Consider the following 23,093-nt stretch of genomic DNA (forward strand, 5'->3'; position numbering starts at 1 on the left):
CTTACTAACTATTCATGTGATATAGTGCTGCAATGAAATTGGGAGTTTTGCTGAACATGGACATAAGTTTGGTCATTTTCTTATTTTAGGCATTACAGCTTTTTGGGCTGTTTTGAAGTAGGTGTTGTACACAAAATGATGGTGTTCTGTATAATCTATTTCTGTAGAAAAAGGAACATATTTTCCTACCTATTATGGAATGCTCTGATGCAGAGGCCAATTTATTTCTAGCTCTATTTTTTTTCTAGTCCCTTTTTTAGTGCTGTCAGTCTTGTCCTGTGTTATTAGGACAGTTTTCAACACCACCTACTCTTAGTTGTAAAGCAGAGAGATAACTTCATTTTTCATTTTCTGGGGATTTCATTTGCAATTTTGAATTTTTTCTTCATACAAGATGTAAGGAAAAAATCATAGATTTTGCTAATCAAATGCATTTACTGCATTACACAGAATTGAAATAATATTTTCAAAAATAGAAAATTAATAATTCCATTGCAGAAAGTTTCGAATAGTGCATTTAAGTCTTACTAAAGCTTTTTTTTACCAACTTATGTCTTGATTTTTTCCCCCAAAGCTGCCACATTTCACTTGCAGCTGCCCAGCATTTTCCAGTAGCTTACAAGTCTAGTTGGGTATCATACAAGGTTTCCTTGCAAATAAGCAAACCTGCAGGACTTCACAGACACCAAAATGCAACTATTCTGTCTTCATCAGTCATTTTCATGTATGAGTGTTTTAGCTGATCTAGCTGTGTCCAAAATACATGTTTTTATTGTGTACTGGAGAAGGTGCTTTCTTCCCATCCTTCTTTACATGGGCCTTGTGTGAAATCTTGCTCATCTTGTGTGTGATGTGTAGAACTCATCTACCTGTCAACAAGCAATTATGTTTATGGAAATAATGTCTTCTGGAACTGGAAATGTAGATTAACAGGTCCAGGAGCCTTTGTGAGCTAATTCCTAGTATGACAGAGCAGAGCTCTTGAAAGCGGAGCACCCAGATGTAACTTTGAAACTGCTCAGGAGTAATTTAGAGCATCCTCTCAAAGTTTGGATAATGTAACTACTGATTCCTGTAAGGTATAACATGGTATTTATTCTGTGCTCTGACCTAATCTTTGACTGATGCTACATAAACTCTGTACTTACTCATGTGTGTGCACATCTTTTGAGAGTAAAAGCACAGAAACCATCTGACTAAAGAAATGCATTCAAAACCAGTCAAGACTCAGACTTTCCATAGTGGCAGAGTTTTATTTTTAACTTGTGCTGCTTCTTCAGGTGCTTCTGTTATTCCAGCCTTTGCACTCTGAAGTCAGAGAGGGCTTGGCATCATCAGAAGTGTGTTTCCATGCAATGTGAGGATGCTCCTGTAAAAGTGGAGATCTAAGTCTTCTAGGGTTGGCTGGTTTTGACTGAGCCTTGCTCTAACACCCCAGTACAATGTTCTCCCTACAGAGCAACCCAAAAATTGTATCACAGATGCACATTCAACATTTCAGCTTTGTGAAATGTGCCATACAACCAAGAGTGTTTTCAGAAATCCTGAGTCTTACTCTTACCTGCATTTGCAGGGTCCACATGGGAGACACAGCATTCCCAAATCCTCTTGAGAGAGCCACTTGGATAGGGAAAAACAACCTCTCCAGGCTGGTCACCTTAACAGAGATTGCAGTATTCCTTCAGAGCAAAATATGCATGACATCTGGAAACAATTATTCCTTTAAAAATCACTCAGCACTGGATAGGAAAACTAATAAACACTGAAGTTTCCAGTTATCCCACAGTCTGGGTGACCCACACTAGAGCAAAATTATTTCTAGAAAGCCTGAGCAGGGTGGGCACAAAGCTGGTCTTGGATCTTAAAGCTGACCAAGCTGTTCTGAGACCAAGAAGTAACATTCATATGAAATGAGGTGGAAAGGGAGGTTTTCTTCCCATTTTATTATGGGAAGAGAGGGGAATACAAGGAACTGTGTCACACTAGCAGACCTCATCCATCAAGGAACTGAGCAAAGAATTTATGGACTTAGAACCAAATCATACTTTTTGCTGACAGGACTCATTCTTATCTGGCCCTTTTAAAACAGTCTAATGTAGAACTGCCAAAGGGTTGGAAAGGCATACAGTGAAAAACTAGTGTGACTGGGGTTTGCTGGGCTAGTGAGGGAGCTCAAATGCTCTGCTGGTCTTTGCTGACAGAGTGGGTGTCAGGATATTTCAGAAGGGACAGATGCTAAAGCAGATCCTGATTGATTTAGATCTCACTAAATGTTGCCTTCAATGTTTCCACAGTAATGTGGAAGGTGACTGGGAGCTGATTTCTCCTCCCTCAGCAGCATTAAGATATGCTTTAATACAGCAGTTCCCAGGTTAATTATTTTGTTCAAAAGACATGGAAGACTATGGGTCTGTTTTTAGCCTGGTTTCCCAGGGAAACATGTCTGCCTTCTGACCACTCTCAAGATAAAAATACTAAACTCCTTGAGTTTTGTGAAAACAGGTGGCTGTTTGGATGGCAGAGACCCAGGAGCAGTGGAAGCTCAGCAGTGCTCATGGGGAGCAGAGGATTTGTCCCAGAATGGGAGCTCTAGGGAGATCCAGATTGTGCAAGGGAGCCCTGGTGGCACAGACAAAGCGGCAGGACATGTGGAGCCAGCAGTTCCTGGTGGCACTGCTTTGTTTTTAACCCAGCCTTGCCCTCTGCACACTTCTCAGAGGTGGGCCTCCCTTCTCCTCCTCCTCCTGTGTGCAAAGAGTGGTTTCAGCAGTTTTCAAGTCCTTGCAAAACCTCCCTGTCTTGGGGCCTTTCTGACTCCTCCAATTGCCTCCAGTGATTTTGCACCTGCACAGCGCTCACTGGGCACAGCTGGCATTGCCTTTGTCCTGGGGAAACCCCTTTTGCAATGCAACTTGGCTGCTGCACTGTGTAGAGCTTGCTTAGGCAGAGGAGGGATGTCAGAGATGGGATGCACTTTAAAATGATGCTCTGTTTTCTGAGAGGGGTGATTTTGCTGAGCATTCTTCTACCCAGTGCCAGAGGCTCAATGAAATCCCAAGGTGTTGCACTGTCCAGTTGAAATATCAGTTGAAGTCCAAGGCCTCAAGTGCCTCACTTGCCCTGATGCACTCTGAGATGGAAAAAAACCCTGATGCTGCTCTGTCAGACAGTATGATAGATGATTAAACGCCCTCTCCTGTTTCACAGAAGACAGGAATAAATTTATTATCAGGGCTGCAGGAAACCCTACTGCTTAATGGTCACAAAGATCCCTGAGTACCTACTGTTCTCCAGAAGGACTAGGTGGTAGTGCTGATGAACATATTTGTGCTGATAAACATTATGCACAATTTGCATGCCAGCTGGATCAGCTACTCACTTGCTATTCTTTTTGCAACCATAATTTTTATCATAAATATTTTCCAGACGTACATCAGTAGCTCATATCGCTTGGCTGGCAAGTCTAAGACAAGACTGTCTTCGTAAGCCAGACAGTTTGTACAAAACAAGCTGACTCTGTACCCCAGAAAGTGGTCATTTCCTGATGCTTTTGAGTCTCTGAGCTCTTTCTCAATACCTATGGTACATCTGCAGGCAGATTATGGCAAGAATGTTAAAACTTCACAGACATTAATGGAGGAAATGGTATTTTGCTAGCTTGCATTATACCTCTTGCCAGTGAAATATTATTTTTGAAACAACTTCAGGTTGGATGGGAGTTGGAGGAAGCAGTTAGGACCCCAGCTCTTGATCTTGAGACTGCAGTTTGCAGCTGCAGGAAAATATGTCACTGAAATGTAGGTGACACTTCGTGTTACACTTCCATAGAGACGGTGAAGGATGACTCCCATGACTGTGTAGCTGTGATCTGCCTAGGTAAAGAGGGTGAACAGCAAGATGGGAAGGAGGTAAAGGAAGGACTGAGCTGCAAAGTGAGAAATGCATGGGAGGATTGGAGCTGATGTGCAGGAGAAGGAGAGGGAGCAGAGTGGAATATCAAACCAGCAGCAGAAGTGCAGGTTTGCATTGCAGCCATCCAAGAGGCCAAAGCCAGGGCCCTGCTGGACAGCCCCAGGGCAGTCCAGGGCTGAAGCTTGTGCTCCATCAGGTGAGGAAGGGGCAATACTGCTCTCCCCTCCAGGGTAAGTCTGGGGATGAGACTGCATGGGCAAGGCAAGGGAGGTGTTTTGGCAGCCTGTCAAATTGTACTGTTGTTCTCCTAGTGACATTGCTAGTTGGATCAGGGTGGAATTTACTCCACATCTCAGGGTAGCAGGTGTTTTTTTTTTGTTGTCCTTCCTCAGTATCCTAGAGGAACACATAAAGGCATTTTCCCCTGGGATTTGTTAAGCCTCTGTGGCTTATGATGAGAGCAGGAGGTGTAAAGCTGTTTTTTTGGGGGTTGTTTGTTTGTTTTCATGCTCCTGCAGGTGGCTGCCTGCAGTGGTCTCTCTCCAGTGCTCCCTGTGCAGCAGTTAGAGAGGGTACCCTGAAGGGTTGTGGTGGGTGGGTCTGGAGCAGTCCCTGGGTGGTTGTGTGGTGAATGAACAGGTCATTTAATTTCAGCCTTACTAAGCAGTTTGTCCACTGGCATCTCCCAGACAATAACTCCTAACTTAGCTTTTTAAAATTCTTCTTCCCTTAGAACATAAAAAAGTAGAAGAGCAGAGAAGTAGGAAATATATGGAAGTCCTTGTAGACTCCTGTTGGGTGGTGATTGGTTCCGATTGCATTGTGTTTCAGTATTTCATTACTACTCTAATGCTTATCGAAGCATTCTGAGAAGTCCTTCAAAGGACAGACAGTCTGCATGAGTGCAGAGGGTGATGCATCCTCTCAGTGCCTTACTATCAATAGGATGCAAGTCCAAATGGCTCTTAGACTCTAGATTTTTGATTACAGCAGGTCCCAAATTCAAGCTCTTCAGGTCCTAGTGAGGAGAATGGGGAAGATGATACAGTGCCAGGTATCTGTGCTTTGCCTTGACATTAAAGGCAGCTCTGTGCCCAAGCTGCAGCAGACAAGCTGTAGTTCCTGCAGGCAGTGCACAGGCTGCAAGGACCTTTGTTGTTCATAGCACAAGCATCTCCTCCTCCTGCAGTAACCCACAGCTCCAGCTGGTGAGACAAGGCATATGGCAGACTGGGTGAGACTGATGGGTAAGGTTTCTGGTATCTTAGAACATGCTAGACAGTAATGCTTTCATTTTTAATCCCTTTTTTATTCTAATGACTGATTAAAAAGAAAGAAAGCCATGGAGCTTTTCTCGCCTTTGCACTGTGGTAAGGACAGCCAGTTTGGAGGCAAAGTCTTTCCAAAATCCTTCTGCTTCTTTTGATGCTCAAAGAGGGATCACTTCTGAAAAGGCTGGCAGCCTACTGTAGTACTGCCTGGTGGCATGGCTGGGAAGGGGTACCTTAAGGAAGCTCTTCTTCCTGGCTGAGGAGAGCTTTCCTGCTCTTTGCTGTCAGTTGCTCAGAGGTTGTCACTTACATCATGTTCACATATGCTTTACTCTGGGCAGGTGAGCAGTGACAAAAGAGCTTGTCTTATTTTGACCTGAGTAATTCACTCAAATCTCATGGTGCCTGGAAAGTATGATTAAATAGCCATGATTGGTTAAACAGCAGTGATGGCTCCAGCTCTACCTGTCATAGATATTTATTTACTGTTCCTAAATCCTGGCCCTGTTGATAGCTGGTGTGTTATCGAAACTCTTTCACAAGGCTTTGCCAAAGTCCATAAGAGTCCATCTGAGAATTGCTGTGCTTGGGTCATTTTTTTAGATCAGAGGTGCAGCGAAGAAACAGCTTGTCCAGATCTAAATATACTGTCCTTGACAGACGTGAAATAAGCCCACTGATTAAAATAGCTGCCTAGTTCCCAGTTCAAGATCTTACTGTATAACATCAGTGTTTGGCTGCCCTTCTGATAAACTTGGAGAAGGACTGATTTCCATTTTCTTCCTTTCAAAAGGAAAGAAGTTGAAGGATTGTCATGCATCAGGAATGCCCTGATTCTAAGAATTTCTAAACAAGACCCACTGCATTGTGAATGGCAGCAGGAGCCAGGATTTATAGGGAGATTACTTGGTTAAATGTAGCCTGAAAGAATGAAAAATGAGCAGTCCAAAAAAGAAATTTGTTGAATATTTTGGCAGTGAAACAGAGTGGCTTAATTTATGAGCAATACCAAGCTATCTTTTTGCAAACAGATTTCTGAGTGATTTTTTTCTCAAATTGGAGGTGTTGCTCTTGGTGAGTTGTGCAGTTATACTGACTGCTCGTGAAACTTGATGGTACAATCTCTCTTGTTCTCTATACGGCCCAGGTGGAGCATCAGTTGCCATACCAGGGGTGGTGGTGCTTTCTTGGCTTTGGCCCTTCTTTAATTGATGGCCAGAGAGGGTGGGAAGGAGGGCTGGCTGCAGGCATGTTGAGCCCTGAGGGTCCCTGCTGACGAGGGGCATGGTGAACCATGGTTGAACAGGGATGCCACAGGTGCCTGCTGAAGCTGAGCAGGTGTATTGCAGGTTGTATTGCTCAATGTCTGAGGAGACTGAAAGGTATTTTGGTCCCTTTGCTGTGTCATGCAGTGTCAGTGACATAGGCCACTTGCCCCTCTAGGTGTCACCCCCAGTCGCCCACTCATATGGCTGGCATAGCCTTGGCCAAGTGAGGCTTCAGGGGTTAGAGGTGATGAGTCCCAGCCAGTGTATGTAAAGGTTGTGGGTGAAACAATGGCTTCATTTTAATCTCTAAAATTTCTGCCATTGCCTGAAGTAAAATGCCTAATTTTCCTGTGATAATTTTTGTGTGTGTGTATGCACTGGCATACATGTATGTGTAATCAGAGATCCCCACAAAACTGCTTTCCATTGGCAAAGCATACCATGGGTGCCAGTTCCTCTGAAATTTTCCATGTGATATCTGCACCAATTTAATACTGCATATGTCTCCATGAGCTTTGTTTTTGTCCATGTGAAGCTGACTGTCTATAATGAAGTCATGAGTTATTTGCCTAAAATAAGAACCCAGACTTTAAAATAAGAAATCCAAAACCAAACCCACAGCTATTTTTTTCAAGTTCTAAAAAAAATAATATTTCCTTTTTAAATGAATCTCTCACCACTTAGTATGAACTTGCAATTCTGCAAGACACAGGGAGCTTTTATAAGCAGATGCTAAACCTGAAGTCAGTGGAACATCTAAGCAAGTGCTTAAAGGTGAGTGCGTGCTCAGGCACTTGCTAATTTGGGACAGAGCATTCAGTGTTTTCCTGAGTTGTATCTTATGTTTCAAAGGAAAAACCTTTGTTTTACTGAATGGTTCATTTTTACTTTGCCATGTGCTGAGAGCTCAGGATAATCCCATTTGGAAAGAAGCAGGGAGGAGGGAAGATTACACTTGGGGGAAGCTATTTTCAGTACCTCTGTTTTCTCTATCCCCATTTTCATAATTATGGTCAGCTATTGCTGACAGACTGGTTCACAGAAATTAAACCCCTTTATAAGGTACAAACAAGTCAGTGAGGCCTGGAGTTGGACCCTACTTGAACATAAGTAAAATAAAGATCCCCTGTGGGTTTTAATTCCTTTTTATTTAGTTACTTAATTGAACCTGTACTGTTCTTCCTCTGTAATTGATTACCACACAGAAAAGGTAATGAAACAGAAAACTTTATTTTCTTTTCAGTGATCTTTGTGGTTATAATGGAAATGTTTTTACTGCTTCCTTTTGGGACATAAAAGTTCTCAATATAAGCAAAGGGAAATCAATGGTAGTTAATTGAAAGCATTTACATGGTTGGAAGGTTAAAAGTTGGGGGGGGGCTATTTTGGTTTTTTGTGTGAGTTTTTTTACCCTCTTCCTCCCTTCCCCCCACCCCCAGCAGATCAGCTCAGATTTTTCAGAATGAGAATTAATCTGGCATTTTATTGTCCCTTTCTTTTATTTTCAATGCTGAATCACAGAGTTTGGGGACCTGATCCAAAACCCACTGAAGCCAAGTGGGAATGGTTCCATCTAATTCAGTGGCTGTGGATCATACTGTGGATGCACATATTGAAGACCCATTTATAGATGTGTGCACACACAGAGGTGCCTCTCTGTTTCACATCTCATTTGTCAGAACTGGGATTAATTTCTGAGCAAAATAGGGAAGGAAAGTTTGGGACATTTTCCTGGATTTAAAGATAAACTGATCATAATTCTCAATTCAATAATGTCCTTTAAATATCATTCTACTCATACATCCATTTTCTTCATATTGTACATGTTACTCCTTCTCCTATTGTTCCTTTTTATTTGTGTGTTTCCACTGCCTTTGGCAGGACAGGAGTCTCATGGACGCCGTTCACTCAGTACCCTGCATCCAGCTTCTCTTCCACTTCTCCCTTCATGAAGCTGTGGGCATTTCTCAATGAAGCACAGAGCTGGCTCAGACTTAAAGGACTCAAGCCTGAGCATCCAAGGCAGCTGCCAGCTTTCCCCACCCCTTACCTTTGTGCATACAGGTTTTTTGCCTTGGAGCAATTTTAATAAAGGCTATGTAACAACATAGTGTTGGCATAGCATGAGCAACATTGTTCCATCTGTTTCTACTGAAAATGTAAAAATGTGTTAGTATAACATTAAGATTCCAATTTTGAACCATTAAAAATCAGGCAACACTGAAGTTGCAGACTGCTTTTCATAGCTGTTTAGTGATTTCTCTTGCCTTTATTTGCTTGGAACTCTGGTTTAGATGCCTTTAAAACTGTCTTGTGTTCAAAGAGTTTTGAGCACCTATCCTTGGAAACAAAGGCTCTCTTAGGTATTTCAGTTTGGGCAGCCAAAATTACTGCTTTCTGTTGACAGTGCTGCAGAGATGATATTTTAAAGAGTGTTTGGAATCTCTCTGTAGAGATGAAGGAGGATGGTAAAACATTCATCTTAACTTCTATGAGAATTAACCTTACATTAGACAGAGGGCTTGAGCATGCTAACTTTTGCCAAACATGCATGCTAATATTTTGCCAAACTTAGGTTGGTATAAAAATATTCCCTTAAAGGGAATATTCAGTGCTTTTCTGAATTGGAACCTTGACACTTCTCTTTTATTTGATTTTTTGGTGTGAATGATTATAAAGATACATCTGGCAGAGTTTTCACTAAACATCACATTTTAAACAGTGACGATAGAATATCCTGTCAGTGCAATTGTGGTTATTTGTGCCAAAAGTCCCATTTTTAGGAGTTATGCTGGTACAGTCAGGAAACAAAGTGAAGCAGCATGTGGCTTCCTGGCATTCGTGCCTACTGAGAACAGCTTTCACTGTCAGTGCTGCAAACTCAAAACAATGTTCACAGGGAGATTTCCATCGACGTGGAACAGTATTGAGCAAAGATATGATGCTGTACAAACAAGTGATCAAGGAATGAACAAGAAAAGGTTCTTTACTCGACCTGATTCCATGAGCAAGGAAGAACTGGTTGTTGACATGACGGCTGGAGGCAGCCTTGGCTGCAGTGACCATGGAGCTGTGTAGTTGAAGACTCTAAGAGGAAGCAACTGGCCAAAAAGCAGGACCACAGCCCTGGATTTCAGGAGAGGAAAATACTCCTCTGTAGTGGTACATCCTCCCCTTCCCTGCCTTTTTCAGGCCACACTGTGGTCTAAGAAATGATGATTAAGCTCAACCTTGACAAAGAGCACCTGGGCTCAGCTCCTCTTGACCTTATCAGAAACATTTTCTGCTTCCAGAACTTGTGCTCTCTAACCAGTCCCTGTTTTTTACTTTATGAACAGCCTTGGAAACTTTTTTTTTTGCCTGACTGACATAACATTCTTGTTCTCACACTTTCAAAGGAAATCTCTGACCGAAATGCAGCCAGGATTAAACATGGTTATGACTAAAGCCCGCTCTCTTGCTTCTCTATTAACAGTGGTCCAAATGGAGACCCTTTGAGCTCTCCTGGACAGCAAAGGGCCATGACCAGAAATCTCCTTCTGAGTGGGGCCTCTCAGGTTTGCTACACTCATAGGCTTGCCAGATAAGGACAGATTCTGGACCCCACTCCTTGAGCCTTGACTCTTTGCCCATTGAGAAGTTGCAAAGGCTTCCAATGTATTTCACTATCTTTGAGGAGAATTTTTTAAAGATAGCCTGTTCAGGCTCCTTATGTTGTGTGCATGCAAGTGTGCATATGCTACTTCAAATATCGGAGAAATGCTGCTCTCTTAGACTCTTAAGTACTTCAGATTATGTAAGTAAGTTAGGCCTTTAAACAAGTTATGGTTGTGATACAGTACATGCTATATGCTTTCATTGCTGAAGTGTTAAGTTTAAGTTAAATGTTGTTAAGTTTAAGTACTGCTGTTTAAATGCTGTTAAGTGATATCAGGCCTTTAGACCATATTCCTTTTAATCCTTACCCTTTCTATCCTTTTGTCACACACACACACACACACACACACACGCATGCAGTTTTTGGTTTATTTTGGTTTGGATTGATTGACTTGGGATTTTAGTTACATTCTTTTCTTCAGTGTGCCTTAGCCATTTAGTAAGTAACAGAGTGAATCTTGCCAACAAAATTTGTTGTGCTGTCGCTTTTATATCAAAGCTGTTTTTACTGGTACCTTTGCCAATGATTCTTTAAATGATCTCATAACAGTCATTCATAACAATCCCTTCAGAATCTGCTTGGAAGAAACCTATGTAATATGGCTGCAGAGAGAAAAGGAGTGCAGTAATGCTCAGAAAATGACCATCTGAAAGCACAGGCAATCAAGCAATAGTGGCAGGAAGCCTGTGTGCATGAGCAAGGAGTGCCAAACTGAATTCAGACATACAAAGGAAGCGTACGACATTGTAGAAAGCTACTGGGTTGGTTAAACAAGACTTTTCCTTTGTAAATCCATGCTGACTGTTGCCAATCACATTGTTATCCTTCATGTGTTTGGAAATGCTTTTAAGAACAGTTGCCTCCATCAGCTTCCTAGAGACTAAGGTGAAGTCAACCAGTCTGTAGAACCTCAGATTTTCCCTATTGCCATTCTTTAAGTTGGAGGACTATTATTTCTGCTCCAGTCATCAGCCAAATTCAAGTGGCTGATTTCTAGAAAAGTATTTAAAATTTTCCATAATATAAAATAGCTCAAGGCCTCTTTCACATATATCATTGGAGTGTTACTGTATTAAGTTCCTCCTAAAAAGAAAGTCCATCTTTTTAATAGATATTACAGGTAAGTACACTTAACATAGAGCAACTGCAAGTGAACATTATCACATCAGTTAATGTGTGCAGTACATGCAAAATAGCTTGTATGTAGCTTATCCAAAATCTTTAAGGTAGCATGATCGTTCTGAAATTATTTTGGTAGTGGTGGAAATGGGGAGAGTTGGTTTTTTACCCTTTTTTTTTTCTTCTGAGTGTTTTATTATTTCTGGGTATGAGGTGCTTGAGTGTGTCCCATTTTGGGCAATGATGCTGGTGAAGGGTCAGGCATTGGAGCAAGCTGCTGAGGGAAGTGGTTGAGTCATCATCCCTGGAGGTATTCAAAAGAAGTGTAGATGTGGTGCTTAAGGACATGCTGTAGACATGGACTTGACAGTGCTGGGTTAATGGTTGCACTTGATGATCTTAGATGTCTTTTCTACCTTAAATGATTCTACGAGTCTGTAATTTGCTGTGGGTGCTATAGTAAACCATAGTAAGAGAGAAGAGTGTAGTAATTTTATGATGGATGCTGTGCTGTCTGATACAGCTGCTTGGAAAGAATTCAAGTGTGTGCTGAGAAGCTGCCTCTCTGTTCCTCCTCACCATTTCTGTGAACATGACTCCACTTGTGCTCCCCAGTGCCGAGCGAACAGGTATTGGCAGCATCCCCAGCAGTGCTGGGCTCACCCCTGAGGCCAGGGTGGACCTGTTCTTTGACAGTGCTCCTCCCTGGGACAGCCCTCTGGGGACCATTCATATCCCCCCAACTGCTGGAACTGGCTGCTCTCAAATCTGCCTTTTTTTCATGAGGTGTGACTCATCAGAGTCATCGAGCAGCAACCTCGTAAAAATGGCTTTTCTAGAGCCATGGAAACCACAAGATCCCATTACAAGCCGTTTCATTTTCAGTGACTAATGGAAGGTCACCAGTAATGAGACAAGAGGAAATTCTTAACTCTTTCTCAGGTTCCCTTTTTCCTCATTAAAAACAAAGTTTACTAGTAAATGAAATTCAGCTCATGTTTATATTCTTTGTACATTCTTTGCCAGTGCCTGGCTAGTTGACAGAAGACTGCCAAATGTCTGTTCAAATTTCTAGGTTTTCCTGCAAAAAGCATTTGCTGCTTGAAAGATACATTTCAGCTACTTCAAATGTCTCAAAACAGCTGCTTTTTTATTTTTTTCTTTTACATTTCCATTTGTGATTTTATAGATCATATAAGTGAAAGTGGTAAGGAGCAAAGTGTGAGGGTTTCAGACTGGATTCACAAGCAGATTAGCAGAGACCAGACAATAGAGCAAGCTGGTGAAGTCAGTGAAGCCAAGTCCTGTAGGTAAAATTGCAGAGCTGGGAATCTGGAAGTCTCGCTCATTAATTTAATTGCAGCATATTAAGAAATGAAGAGGACAAGAGGGCAAACACATGCAGAAACACACATCTGAGTTAAAAAAAAAATTAGTTTCATGTGCTGTTTGCCTTATGTGATTCAACATAGGCCAGCTTTCAGACCTATGCAGAGATCTTGTAAAATTAATGTGAGAAGTATTTTGAAAAATAGAGGTCTGAGACTCATAAGCAAGAGTTGGGAACTAAGCTTATGGCTGGCAGGATGGGCAGTGTAGACTGTAAAGCGAAGGGCTGTAGAGCATCGTATGCACTTTAATTATCATGTGCTATTTAGTGTCTGTTGGGGGGCTGTTCAACTTAGAACCATTTTACAGATATGCAGGAGCCTGTGGTGTAATGGGCTCTGCCTTGTGCCTCATACTGAAGGAGAGCTATTGCTGGAGTCAGAAACTTACCCAGCCAGGGCTTCATTAAGTGATCCTGAAGTGAGCACAAGCATGTGTGATAGAATGCAAAGGATTGTGTGTCATATTTTTCTCTCTCATTCCCTTTCTTGCACTCCCCTGTTTCCAGCTCAGTGCAGGTCTCAGGGATAACAGCAGGTAGGTCCTGGACTGGACACCAGTGGCAGTTTTTACCCCCTGCCTGTTGGCTACTGACTGTAATCAATTGCTCTACCTCAATTTACAGCAACAAAGAATTTGGTCTTGCTAGAATCTGCTTGAGAAATGGCACTGCTCCATTTTCCCACTTCATCAAACCTCCAAAGGCATCCCAAACTCACCCATGGCTTACCTCCATGGTAAGGGGTGAACAGACTTATGGAAGCTCCAAACTGCACAGGTAAGTGGGATGAGTTTTTTTTTTTTGAGTTCTACATTTGCCTTTGGATAGGAAATTTCTAAAAATGTCCTCTAATTGCAGGTGAGGAGCTAAGTCTTAGGGGCAAATAAGGACCTGTGCAGTTCCTTCTGGCCACAGTCTGCAGGAATTTAGGGAGCTGCATAACCACAGCAATGATACTTCTTCTGGCTGGTACTGTTATAGGATTATTTTTTTTTAACTTGGGCAAAAACTCTTCTGAAAGCTTTTTGTACTGAAAGTATGAAGAGTGACATGGATTTTAAATCCAATCCCTGAACCTTACATGTCCATAATTCAAATTGAGACATGGACTCCCCATTAGCCACCTGGTATTGCACCTGACCTCTGGGCCACCAAGTCCTTGCCAGAGAGCGTTGTCCTAGGTCTGAAAACCAAATCCCTTTTCCAAGCCAAGTGCCATGCCCATCTGGGGTCACCAAACTGTGAAGTCTTGTGGATGCTGTGGAAAAGCTGTGAGTCACAAATATAATTTCCTGCAGCATCACTCTGTGTGGGTTCCTGCTTAGGGCTATATAGAAACAAAGGCTGTGCCGCCTCCAGGAACACACATGGTGAAATCAAGGGCTTATTCTCAGGTGGCTGCATCTTCAAAGAAGCTGACTAAATTAAAAGAGCACTGTCAGAACGTCTGAGTCCTTTGGAGGTCCAGCTCAGTCGTGCTGTTTGCTATCTCTGTACCTGTCACTTTGCTTTAGTTTCATCAAGGAAAGGAGATGAAAGAAATGAGCTCAAGTGACCCCACGTGGGATAAATTGAACACACTGACAGACTAGAGGCGAGGGCAAGCTTCCCTGACTAGAGCAATATGCAGCTGATTGATGTGATGAAACACAAATGCTTCTGTCCTATGGTTTTCTGGTGAATGAATGGTGATGAGAAGAGAGTTATTTCAGGCTTCTCTTTGTAGAGTCTTTCATAATGCAGATGGCTTCTGCATGGTCTTCAGTACCAGCACCTGAAGGTGTTTCTTCAGTACCAACACCTATTTAGGTGTTTCTTAGAAGCTTTGGAGAAAAGTATAAGAACATTTCAACATCAAAGTGGTGACTAACACCATTCTCTTCCCTATATGCTGTTATTGATCCTCTTAATGGCCCTCATTGACTTCCTTTTTGCTGTACCAGGTGATCATTGACTCATGTTATGAGTCTAGAGGTTATTTGGCTAAAGATGAATGTAGTTGTCTTGTTTCTGTTGTTTTACATCTTACTGACTGGGAATTTCATACTTTTGTTGGCTTGTTTCTGTTGTTCTACATTTTACTGACTGGGAATTTCATACAAGAAAATAATCAAAGAAAATAATTCTATCTCACAATGTGGTGGCGAGTCCTGAAGAGGCTGCCTCATTTTAGTGCAGAATTGAGAGACTTGTTCTGGGGATGCCCTAAGACATGCCAGGCTGCTCCAGAGGTAGAAGTCATTCAAATGCAAGAATGAAAAGGGACATCAAGTTTCTATGAAACGGAGCTTAGATGCTGCAATCAGCTCTTTGCCTGGCTTCAGAAGTAACTGCTGACAAAATCAATGTGATGTGCTGTGCAGGGAACTGTATATCACAGTACCCATGCAAATGCACTTAGTGCAAATGCTGAGCATTTGAAGACTTAATGTTATACAACTTGTGTCAGGAGCAGAAATGGGGACACAGAAAATGTGAGTTGGATCTCTTCCTGGGACATTGATTTGGATTGGAACACCAATAAAAGAGAAATGGTCTCCCAGTGATGGAGGATTTTGTGTTGAAATGATGTGTGTGCAAGTATGTACATAACACATGGCAACAGATGGAAGATGATCAGATAAAAATGTTGATTTGAAGACCAGGTAAAAATCTAGTTTTGGGCCTAGTCGTCTTACAGAAATTAAACACAATAACTCAAAGACTATTTTAAACAGTTATTTCATAAAATCTTACCTTGCCTTGACCTTTTCAAACTTGCCAGTAATGTAAAAATGTGGAAAATTAATTAATTAGGAGTCTCAATTCAAATTTCACCTTGGCAGTTTCAGGTAGGTCGTGCAGCATGACTTTAAGGACTACCGCAATATAATATAATACAAGCCTGGAGTTAATATATAAATCTTTGTGATATAATATCCCACAGTTTAATGTAGATTGGCACTCATCAACTGCTACCTGGAGAGACGCTTTAATAGGCGTTTGCTTAAGATCCTGAGTTTATCCTAGACATAAGCACCAGACAGGAGTGAACCAAAGCTGTCCTAAGATATTCAAGAAGCATACCCATTAAAGACTGCAGGTGTACTCTGTCCATCTGTGCCTTGGCAGAATAGAAAACTCAACATCACCTGAAGCTGACGTGGTGTAAGTGCTTATTGGAAGGACTGGCACATATGAGGTCATTTTGGCTTTCCCTGCAAACACCTGTCATACAACATGTACAATGAACTTGGACAGAGTTTTTAAATCTGGTGTAGTGCCAGGTGGAGAACAGACTTAGAGATGTGCATGAGAAAGGTATTTTTCACTCTAGATGAGACTGTTGGACAAGAAAGAACTTTAATGTTATCCTTTATTGAAGTTTTTGCTCTGAACATAAGTGGATCCTAGAAACTAAAAAATCATACTCTCCACCTCTTTTTAAAAATAATAATTGAAAATAGTTTAACTGAAGATGTTTGAGCACTGATTTGGTACTGAGTATAAGAAGTATACTTCTGCACTGAATCCCACTGCCTCTGTTGCATTGGAGTGCAGTTTCTCTTTATTCAGAGGAGCATGGTTTTGTCTCCTGCTTTTGCTTGACTGGCCCACAGCTGAATTCAGAGTGAACAAATCAGCTCAGACATAAGGACCTAAAAATATCAAAATAGAGGTAAGTTTCAATGTTCACAAAAGTTTTTTGTAAAAAGCAGCCTGTGAACATTCCCAGTGGTGCTGGTTACTGAAAGTCCTGTTTTGTGGGCTTCGGGCCAAGGCAATGCATTTGTTGTTTCTTTCTTTGGCATTTATTGGATTTCTGAATATCGTTTTGTTATTTTCTTGTTTATGTCTCTTGTTTCCTTTTGTCTCCCCAGGACCCCTGGGCAGAGCCCTCCTATTCCTACAGGAGATCTCCAGCCTCACTGTGGAGAGAAAGAGAGAGGCTGAGGGAAGCATCTGGTGGAAATGAAATCTGAGCAATGAAACACTGAGGAAGATATTGCATTGAATGGGAGGCCAGCAGGGTACCTGGTGCCCTTTTAGCACCCACCTGCAACACTCCACTCACTTCTATGCTTTTCCTCATGAAGAATTTGCTGCACAATGACCAAGGTAAGAGAAAAGCCAGCTCTTGGTCACATTAGAACAAAAGAAGATTAGCACTAGGCTTTACTAAATAAATGGGGAAAGCCAAAGGTAGAGAGAAGGTAAAGGCAGTAGAAGACATCCAGGTGCTGCCCCACAGAACAAGAGGCTCCTAGAGATGTGAGTTCTACAGTAAGGAAAGGCTTAGTAGTGGACAAAGGCTTCTAAAGACCTCCATGTTCAGATTGAAGTGGTCCAAGAGTGTGCCTCCAGTCTAGTCTGAAGTTAATGATGGTCAAGAGCAGCGCTAGGCAGGACAAGCCAGTGCTATGTGCATCCTGGCTGAGAAAGGCCGTTGTATTCTCCTTGGTACTGGGCAGGGGCTGGTCTGCCCGGGAAGTCTGTGTGTGTTGTAAATACCAGTGATGGTAGCAGTGTCTGTTCAGGGACACTGAACTTGCCAAAGCCTCCAGGAATGTGCTCTCTGCTCAGAAGAGAGAGCAAGAGCACACAGTTGCCAAGTGGTCTCAGAGATGCTTCCCAGCAGAATATCCTGGGCCTTCCCTGATTTATCTTTTGACGTGATTTAAATCCTGTGTGTGAGTGGAAAAGTTGTTGCTGTGTTTAATTGCTATTTCTAATTTTGTCTGGGCTTTCTGAGTAAGACTTAGACTCTTAGACCTGAGCTGGGATCACAGCTTCTCTGTAGTGTTGCCCCACAGGCTTGACATAATGAGAAGCACTAAACCCAGGTTTTCTTACCAAAGCAAAAATGCCTCTTGGTGCATGTGTACAACTACAATTTTCCCTCTGTATTCCCTTGTGAGAGCCAAGCTGTGACTGCAGACTGACAGGTGATGTAGTACCACTGGACTGCTGTCTGTGTGCACGTGTGAAGCTGTCACTCTGTTTCTGGTGTTGATTTGCACACTGTCATCAGATTGCTCCTGTCCCACCACCGTTCCTTTCCATGAAAGCATGTGTGTGCTTCAAGACATATATGGGACAAAGAGGTGTGTGCATGTGTGCCAACCACTGCTCATGTAGTGCACAGCATCCTTTAAAAGGCAGGTCACACATCAGAATTAATATTGAAAATCTTTTGTAGTAAGAAGTGATTAGAAGCATTATTTTGTATAAATGCAGCTTTATTCAGTAATTCACATTTCTAAAAGTACTTACTTCCTTAAGACTTTACTTGTATTTTTCATCTTATAGTAACAGATACAAAAGCAAACTATCATTTTGTTACATGGCCATTTCCAGTCCTCCAGTCTAATTTTTCTAGACCAGTTTGGTCAATTGTTTACAGTACAAGGCAGGTGAACATGAGTGCATGAAGAAATAGGGGTGGGAGGAAATATGGAGGATATCAGCATTCCCTTGTCCCAGCCTCAGCCCTTGACAGGACTTGGGAGGAGCAAGTAAAACTCCAGGAAGAGTGGATCTCTGTTAATGGCAGATACTTTCATTTTCCAACTCCAAACTGCACGCTGTGTTGATATTTTTAAAACCTTGGAAGAGATTAATTGGGTCAAAATAATTCAAAACCACACAATGTACTGATCTTTTGTTGGAGCCCTTAGAAGTTGCCTATATGCCACATAAGCTGAAACAAATTAATTTTAGAGCTAGTCAGTCTCCTTTGAGCTTCTTGACTTGAAAAGTGGAAGATTTTAAGATGTCTTTCATGTTGGAGTGCTCTGAGACCTCATTTACTAATGCTTTTAATAAGGTTTTGATCTTCAAGTGAAAAGCTCAGTAGAAGGACAAGTGACTTCAAATAGTAAAGTACAATCATGTCTCATTTTAGTATTCAGTTATTTTATAGAAATGATCATAACAACCAGTTCATTCTGCCTTGTCTCTATGGGTATTTGGTTTCAGAGGGAAGGCTGCAGCCTGACAAGCTGTAGTGTCTGTTTACCATTTGGTTTCTTCACAGGGATTGGATGTGGCAGCATCTTGTTGTCACGACTGTTGCCTGAGCCAGCTAGGAGGTTAAATATTTCATTGTGATGATTTTGATACTTGCATTGATCTCCTGTGGATTCGTAATTAAAGACATCACAAAACAAAACAAACCTCCCCCAAACAATTGTGTGTCTGAATCACTTACGTATGTTTCTTGTTCCAAATTATGTATGGGTTTCTTTTTAATATCACTCTTGGCATGACAGAAGCTATGATGGTAACATTGTTGGTACCATTAGCCTAGAATGTTTTCAATGACACTAAGTTTATTGGGACAGACTGTGAATTACTTGTCAGTTCTTGGGAAGTCAAAGCTTAATTGCTGATCAAATGTTTAAAATATGGCTTGGATTAGCAATGGGTTTTGATATTAATTCTTTCTTTCTTGTGACCATTAGGCAAGAAGCCAAAAAACTGGCAGTGCTGCAGCTCTGCTCAGCAGCTGCAGTTTGGAAATCAGCTCCAGGCTTTTATTCTGGACTGAAATTCTCAAGTTTTTCAGATTTTTTCCCTTCCATTTTGGTGGGAATAACTGAAAATAAATTTAGGCCAATCTGAAATAGATTCCCCCTCCCTCTTTCTATTTTTCCTGGCCAGTTATAGAGCCAACCAATCAGTTATTATGCAGTTCTATTATGTTCCACATAAATCCATAGTTCCTACCGGATTGTTCTCCATCATTCCACCTTCTTTCAATAGTCATGGACAAATGGTCATTGAATCAAAATATTTTTGTGCTTTTTGTGTTTCTAAAAAAAAGCAGACTTTTACCTGTGAAACCAGAGAAGATGAGAAAGTAAACCAAAAAAGAAATTTTTACTGAGTTTGGCTCCAAACATATTGTATTTTTACAGATTAATCTATCCTTCCTTCCTGTTTTTGTGGACATTATCAGCCCATCAATACTGTTCTTCTCTTCTTCTGACTTGCACATGCCTCTCCAGACAATGTGGTGTGCAAACCTATCAACCACACTCCACTGAAGTACTGTTAATCCAATAGATAGGTCACCATTGGGTCAGGGAAAGAGGAGGAGAAAGAGAGGTTTACTGTGGGAAGAGACATCAGCATTCTCCAGGAGCCCACTGGTGATGTTTTCCACTCCATCAGCACACCGAGGTCAGAACTTTCCTTCTGCAGCTGGGGTGAAAAAATGGATAACAGTTAATCCAGGATTAATGCTATCAAATTCCCTTAGCACGGAGTTATGCACTAAGGTGGGCGTTCCCAGGACAGCAGACCAAATAGGTCATTTATCTATACAGGAGTTCAAAGCCTCTTCAGGCAACTTGTTCAGCACCTTTTGCTTACCCCAAAAGCACTATGTGAAACCTTCTTGTTCCTGTGGCTGGCGAAGGAGCCTGACCTGTGGCCTCTGTAGCTTCCCTCTGCTTCTCAGCAGATTCCCAGCAGTACTGTCTGAAGGTGTGCACCAGAGCAGGTCCATGCTTCGTGGCCAACAGGGTCTTTCTCCAAAGCAAATTCCTTTCTCTTTTTCCAGGCTAGATGTTCCCATGAACTCATTTCTTTACCTATACTGTCATTGCCTGGACTTTTTCTTCAAGTTAATCTCATCAGTTAATGATCATACCAAGTTTGAAAAGCCCAAGTGCTACAATTCATTATTATTTCTTTTGTTTTCCCTCTGACACTCTCTCCAAGTCCAGATCACAGGATCTTTCTGTGTAGCCACATCTCCTTCTGTAGCTTATTGTCTTGCATCCAAACAACTGGTCCCTGTTTTCAGCTCAGTTGCTGCCTGTTTAACTCCTGTGTTGCTGGAAATAATCATGGAACCAGGGAAAATTAAAAACTGGTAATACTTCATATAATAATTACAGAACTGGCTTTACAGGTGTTTGTAAAAGGCATTTTATACATGTCTGGTCCACTTCTGCACTGAGTGTGAGCCTGTAGTGCAGTGTTATCTTCTGGTAAGCAAAATCTCTCTCTTTCCTTCTTTCCTGCCTAGCTGTCAGTTGGATACAGACACCCCCCCACAAGGTTCCTTTGTGTTTTCTCACCAGAAAATCAGAAAAAGCAGGAACATGCCAAACATGGGTGAGTTTTGGGGATATGAAATTGTGCTAGAAACTTCTATGAAGCTTGTGTGAACTGTTAAAGGAGAATTTTGCTTTTGCAGTTTCTTTTCCACCCCAGGTTACCCATAATTAGGGTAACTTTTTACATAAGTTTTTACTCATGTAAAAACGGCCTGATGTAAAGGCCGTGTCAGACAAATACCAGGTCATTGCTCCAGAACATGGGGTTTGAAGTGGCTTGTGCAAGGATCTTGTAAGCATAAAAACACAACAGCTTCTGCTTTGGAAACAGTCCAACTATTTTGCTGAAATAAAAATTAAAGGCAATTTAGGCTAAGCCATCAGGGTTAATTCAAACCAAGTGGTTACAGTCTGGCACAAAAAATAAGATGGTAGCAGGAAGCTCTTAGTACCAGGCTTCACCATAGGAAAGAAATTGGTTATTCTGGAATGCCTGAAAACATCCAACAGTAGGATGGACAAGGACAGAGAAGCAACAAAGCCCCCACTCTTTTGTGATGGGTTTGCTTCCTGAAGGACAGATCTATTTCCAGCTGTGATGAGTTCAAGTTAACTGCTTTTGTGGTATCCAGTGTAATACTTTTAGTGGGTGCAAATCAGCCTGGTTGCAGCTGCCCAAATTTTCTTTCCTGTATTCATTGTGGCTGGCACTGGTGACACTCTGTGTTAAGAGGAAGACCCAGTGGAGCATAGCATGGCATTGCTTGTTTTCCTCATCTCTTAATTTTCCAGGCTGATAAATGTGGTAGACAAGATACCACATTTACATATACATTTACTATTAGACATAACAATTACTATTAAGGTTTGCAGCTGGAGCAGCTTAGCAACAGAATTTCCCTGCAACCACGAGGATTCAAATCAGTCATGAAATCCCAAGGCAGCCTCTGCACTGGTCTTTGAGGCAGCAGAGGCCAGCTTGGGGAAGTGCTCCTCTCTGGTACTGCTGTGTCCTGGGTTGATCCCTCTCCAAATGCAAGTTTACCAGCACAGCTCTCAGCTGTCAGGCCCCCAACCAACACCTCTGAATCTTGCACCTGCAAGGACATGCCTCAGGACATGTGTTTTTTCTTCCACATCAGACATTTCCTTTTTTCAGACCATCACATTTCTTGCTTCTCTCCAATCTATTGAAACTCTCCATTTCACTTTCCCCTCTTTGTTCTTCTCCATGCCCAGATGCTGCTTACACTTGTTTTGTTGTCCTACAGAGAAAGACAACACAGGACAAAAGGGCCATTAAACTGAGATTCGTTGTCAGTATTGTTAACCAGGCTGTGAACTCACCAGGCTTCAGAAGATAATGAAGCACTTGGAATATGATGCTTGGATAACTTGGGGGAGAACAGTCACTTTATGGAGGCTTTTGACTTTATTTCAGGTAGTTTACTTGGCTCTCAGCTGTTGCTTTTCCATTCCCAGCAACTCCTGCCTCTGACTTCATTCTCAGACTTTCCTGTTTCGCCCATGCTGTTTGCTTGCTGGGGACAGGACCTGTTTGTATTAACACCGGTTGGACAAGTTTGTTTTTTTCCAGGACATATGCCAGTTGTGACAGAATTCTTTAACCCCCTGAGTTAAAAATCAAAAGCTCTTCGAAGTTAGTAAACACAGTGGCCTTATCCCACTCCCAGACCCTTCTGCACACATTGCACTTTAGTGAAACAGTCTCTTGTCAGACCAGCCATCCAGCCTGCCCATGTTTCTTTACCACAAACTTCACTTGTAGCCTTTTTCCATGCTCAGGGGCACAGCACAGCAAGCTCTCAAGACCCTCTCCAGCAGAGCACTCCTGCCCTGCTGAATCCACTCAGACCCATGAGCTGGCAGCTGCTCAGAAATTCAAACTTCTGCTTTAATGAAAACGTTGAGGTGTTTTCTGGTGGGGAGCAAAAGCTCACTATAGCTGTTCCTTTTGGCTCAGTGACTTTTTTATCCCCTAAGTGCAGTTTTGAACCTCAAGCACCTCCAGCATTTAGGAGAGTGCTAGAAGCCACAAGAAAATGCAGTGTGGGCCCTGAAAACAACAGAAAAACAGATCAGACTGTTCTTAAAAGACTGACCAAAACATCCTGGTGAGCCATGAAAGCACTAATGAGTCACACCCCAGGATGGGCTAAATAGTAATAGAAAAAAGCTGCTTCTTTCAGTTCCCTGCTGGGACCAAAAAGTTGATTCTTCATTACTGACTTGTTTCTTTTCCCTCTTCAGTGAGTTACTAGCTGTAATTTATGATTAAATAATTCCTTTGGGAAATCATTCCTCATGGGGAAAGAATTATGAAAAGGAAAAGAGATTTCCTCTGCCTTCCCCGTTCATCAAACCAATGAAACAGCATTCAGAAAACTCTGATATCATGAGACAGCT

The 23,093-nt window shown here is 41.9% G+C and overlaps 1 long non-coding RNA gene across 1 annotated transcript in view; it reads left to right on the plus strand.

Annotated features, from left to right (window-relative positions):
- The window catches only part of LOC113458751 (uncharacterized), a 96,555-nt gene that overhangs the window by 15,705 nt on the left and 57,757 nt on the right, over window positions 1-23,093 (plus strand). Inside the window, exons 3-4 of the long non-coding RNA XR_012579476.1 lie at window positions 13,243-13,395; window positions 16,479-16,716. This is a non-coding gene — a long non-coding RNA (uncharacterized LOC113458751). The remainder of the gene's footprint in view (window positions 1-13,242; window positions 13,396-16,478; window positions 16,717-23,093) is intronic.

Source organism: Zonotrichia albicollis, chromosome 3, assembly GCF_047830755.1.
Source record: "Zonotrichia albicollis isolate bZonAlb1 chromosome 3, bZonAlb1.hap1, whole genome shotgun sequence".
Lineage (NCBI taxonomy): Eukaryota > Metazoa > Chordata > Aves > Passeriformes > Passerellidae > Zonotrichia > Zonotrichia albicollis.